The following is a 5,000-nucleotide window of genomic DNA, read 5'->3' as shown; positions in this document are numbered from 1 at the left end:
TTTTTTTCTTCATATCTTCTTATCTCTCATTCTATTTCTTTCTCTATCCCCTTTCTTCATTCCTTTCTCTTTTTCCTATTATTTTTTTTTCTATTTTTTTTTTTTTTTTTCTCTTTTATTTTACTCCTCTTTTTCCTTTCATCTTATTTTATATTTATATATTATTATTTTTTTTTTTTTTTTTTTTTTTTTTTTTTTTTTTTTTTTTTTTTTTTTTTTTTTTTTTTTTTTTTTTTTTTTTTTTTATTCATATTTTTCATTTTTTTTTTTTTTTTTTTTTTTTTTTTTTTTTTTTTTTTTTTTTTTTTTTTTTTGAATATATTTTTACTTTTTTTTTCTCCTACACCCCAGCTGACCCCACTAACCCTCCCGCCATTACTTCCCCTCTGCCGCACCTTCCCTCCCTCCCCAGCTTAAAACACCACCCCCACCTCGCACTCTACTAGCTTTAAATGACACCACCTCTTACCTGCTTTTGCATTAGTGACATCATCCCAATCCACCACAGTCCCTCGCTCTACGAAGCTCTAAAATGACATCCCCACTGCGACTCGCTCTACGCCAGCCTCGAATATCACCCCCTCACCGGCTCACACTCAACGTAGCTCAATATCACCTCACTCGAGCTAATACATCACCACTCACACTCGGCTCGCGACCAACGAGCTCCTAAATGACATCACCACTGCGACTGTCCCACTTAACGAGCTCTAAATGACATCACCATCGACTCGCCCCTTCAGCTCTTAAATGACATCACCACTGCGACCGTTCACGCCTTAACGAGCTCTAAAATGACATCACACCACTGTGACTCGCTCGCTACCTTAACGAGCTCTTTAAATGACATCACCACTCGTGACTCTGCCTCGCTCTAATCCAGAGCTCTAAAGACATCACCACGTGACTGCTCGCACTAACGAAGCTCTAAATGACATCACCACTGCGACTCGCTCGCACTAACGAGCTCTTAAATGATCATCCACTGACTGCTCGCACCTAACGAGCTCTAAATACATCACCAATTCGTGCTCGCTCTAACCTAACGTAGCCTAAAATGACATCACCACTCGCACTCGCTCGCGACTCTAACGAGCCTAAATGACATCACCACCACTCACGCACCACCTAAACGACCTCAAATACCACCACCTGACTCGCGCCTAATCCACGAGCTCTAAATACATCACCCACGCCTCCACCTAACGAAGCTCTAAATGACATCACACACCGCTCACCAACGAAAGCTCTAAATGACATCACCACTCACACTCGGCTCGCACCTAACGAGCTCTAAATGACATCACCACTCGCACTCGGCGCGCACCTAACGAGCTCTAAATGACATCACCACCGCACTCGGCTCTCACCTAACGAGCTCTAAATGACATCACCACTCGTGACTCGCTCTTAACGCAGCTCTAATGATATCACCACGCGACTGCTCCTAACGAGCTCTAAATGACATCACCATCGATTGCTCGCACTACGAGCTCTAAAAATAATCACCACTGACTCGCTCAAGATAAACACACTTGAGCTCTAATACATCACCATCCAAGCACTGCTCGCGACCTAACGAGCTCTAAATGACATCACCACTGCGACTCGTTTGCACCTAACCCAGCTCTAAATGACATCACCATCGCTCTCGCACCTAACGAACTCTTAAATGACACCACCACTCGACTCGGCTCGCACCTAACGAAGCTCTAAATACATCACCACTGCTCGCACGAGCCTAAATACACCACCACGACTCGCTCGCACCTAACGAGCTCTAAATGACATCACCACTCGCACTCGGCTCGCACCTAACGAGCTCTAAATGACATCACCACTCGCACTCGGCTCGCACCTAACGAGCTCTAAATGACATCACCACTCGCACTCGGCTCGCGCCTAACGAGCTCTAAATGACATCACCACTCGCACTCGGCTCGCACCTAACGAGCTCTAAATGACATCACCACTCGCACTCGGCTCGCACCTAACGAGCTCTAAATGACATCACCACTGCGACTCGCGACCCTAACGCCAAATCTTAAATGACATCACCACTGCCACTGGCTCCCCACCTAACGAAGCTCTAAAATGACATCACCACTCACACCTCGGCTCGCACCCAACGAACTCTAATGATATCACCACTGCGACTGCCGCACTCAACGAGCTCTAAATGACATCACCACTGCTCGCACCTAACGAGCTCTAAATGACATCACCAGCTCTAAATACATCACCAGCTCTAAAATGACATCAACCATCACACTCGCACTAACGGCTCTAAACATCACCCTCGCACCTAACGAGCTCTAATACATCACCACTGCCTCGCACCAACGGCTCCTAAATACATCACCACTGCCGCTAATTAACGAGCTCTAAATGACATCACCACGACTCGGCTCGCGACCTAACGAACTCTAAATGACATCACCACTGCACTCGCTCGCACCTAACGAGCTCCTAAATGCATCACACCACTGCGACTGGCTCGCACCTAACGAAGCTAATACATCACCACTGACTTGCATCAACGAGCTCTAAATACATCACCACTGCACTCGGCTCGCAACTAACGAAGCTCTAAAATGCATCACCGCTTATAATCACAACTCGCCTCGGACCCACCCAGCCCTAAATGACATCACCACTCGCACTCGGCTCGCAACTAACGAGCTCTAAATGACATCACCAGCTCTAAATGACATCACCACTCGCACTCGGCTCACGCCTAACAAGCTCTAAATGACATCACCACTCGCACTCGGCTCACGCCTAACAAGCTCTAAATGACATCACCTCTCGCGCCTAACGAGCTCTAAATGACATCACCACTCGCACTCGGCTCGCGCCTAACGAGCTCTAAATGACATCACCACTCGCTCTAAATGACATCACCACTCGCACTCGGCTTGCGCCTAACGAGCTCTAAATGACATCACCACTCGCACTAGGCTCGCGCCTAACGAGCTCTAAATGACATCACCACTCGCGCCTAACGAGCTCTAAATGACACCACCACTCGCACTCTAGTAACTAAAGTAACTAGTAACTAAAGGTGGAACAGATGAATGTAGCGGAGTAACTAAAGTAACTAGTAACTAAAACTGAAACAGATGAATGTAGCGGAGTAACTAAAGTAACTAGTAACTAAAGCTGTAACAGATGAATATAGCAGAGTAACTAAAGTAACTAGTAACTAAAGCTGGAACAGATGAATGTAGCGGAGTAACTAAAGTAACTAGTAACTAAAGCTGGAACAGATGAATGTAGCGGAGTAACTAAAGTAACTAGTAACTAAAGCTGGAACAGATGAATGTAGCGGAGTAACTAAAGTAACTAGTAACTAAAGCTGGAACAGATGAATGTAGAGGAGTAACTAAAGTAACTAGTAACTAAAGCTGGAACAGATGAATGTAGCGGAGTAACTAAAGTAACTAGTAACTAAAGCTGGAACAGATAAATGTAACGGAGTAACTAAAGTAACTAGTAACTAAAGCTGGAACAGATGAATGTAGTGGAGTAACTAAAGTAACTAGTAACCAAAGCTGTAACAGATGAATGTAGTGGAGTAACTAAAGTAACTAGTAACCAAAAGTGGAACAGATGAATGTAGGAGTAACTAAAGTAACTAGTAACTAAAGGTGGAACAGATGAATGTAGCGGAGTAACTAAAGTAACTAGTAACTAAAGCTGTAACAGGTGAATGTAGCGGAGTAACTAAAGTAACTAGTAACCAAAGCTGTAACAGATGAATGTAGGCGGAACTAAAGTAACTAGTAACTAAAGCTGGAACAGATGAATGTAGCGGAGTAACGTAAAGTAACTAGTAACTAAAGCTGGAACAGATGAATGTAGAGGAGTAACTAAAGTAACTAGTAACTAAAGCTGGAACAGATGAATGTAGAGGAGTAACTAAAGTAACTAGTAACTAAAGCTGGAACAGATGAATGTAGCAGAGTAACTAAAGTAACTAGTAACTAAAGCTGGAACAGATAAATGTAACGGAGTAACTAAAGTAACTAGTAACTAAAGCTGGAACAGATGAATGTAGCGGAGTAACTAAAGTAACTAGTAACTAAAGCTGTTACAGATGAATGTAGTGGAGTAACTAAAGTAACTAGTAACTAAAGCTGGAACAGATGAATGTAGTGGAGTAAATAAAGTAACTAGTAACTAAAGCTGTTACAGATGAATGTAGCGGAGTAACTAAAGTAACTAGTAACTAAAGCTGTAACAGATGAATGTAGCGGAGTAACTAAAGTAACTAGTAACTAAAGCTGGAACAGATAAATGTAACGGAGTAACTAAAGTAACTAGTAACTAAAGTAACTAGTAACTAAAGCTGTAACAGATGAATGTAGCGGAGTAACTAAAGTAACTAGTAACTAAAGCTGGAACAGATGAATGTAGTGGAGTAACTAAAGTAACTAGTAACTAAAGCTGTAACAGATGAATGTAGTGGAGTAACTAAAGTAACTAAAGCTGTAACAGATGAATGTAGCGGAGTAACTAAAGTAACTAAAGCTGGAACAGATGAATGTAGTGGAGTAACTAAAGTAACTAGTAACTAAAGCTGTAACAGATGAATGTAGCGGAGTAACTAAAGTAACTAGTAACTAAAGCTGTAACAGATGAATGTAGCGGAGTAACTAGTAACTAAAGCTGTAACAGATGAATGTAGTGGAGTAACTAAAGTAACTAGTAACTAAAGCTGGAACAGATGAATGTAGTGGAGTAACTAAAGTAACTAGTAACTAAAGCTGTAACAGATGAATGTAGTGGAGTAACTAAAGTAACTAGTAACTAAAGCTGGAACAGATGAATGTAGCAGAGTAACTAAAGTAACTAGTAACTAAAGCTGTAACAGATGAATGTAGCGGAGTAACTAAAGTAACTAGTAACTAAAGCTGTGTGTGTGTGTTTGTTTGTGTGTGTGTGTGTGTGTGTGTGTGTGTGTGTTTCTCCGTGTTTGTGTGTGTGTGTGTGTGTGT

The sequence above is a fragment of the Perca fluviatilis genome, chromosome 5 (genome assembly GCF_010015445.1).
Source record: "Perca fluviatilis chromosome 5, GENO_Pfluv_1.0, whole genome shotgun sequence".
Classification (NCBI taxonomy): domain Eukaryota; kingdom Metazoa; phylum Chordata; class Actinopteri; order Perciformes; family Percidae; genus Perca; species Perca fluviatilis.
The sequence above is the reverse complement of the archived record's forward strand: the minus strand, read 5'-3'. Positions refer to the sequence as shown.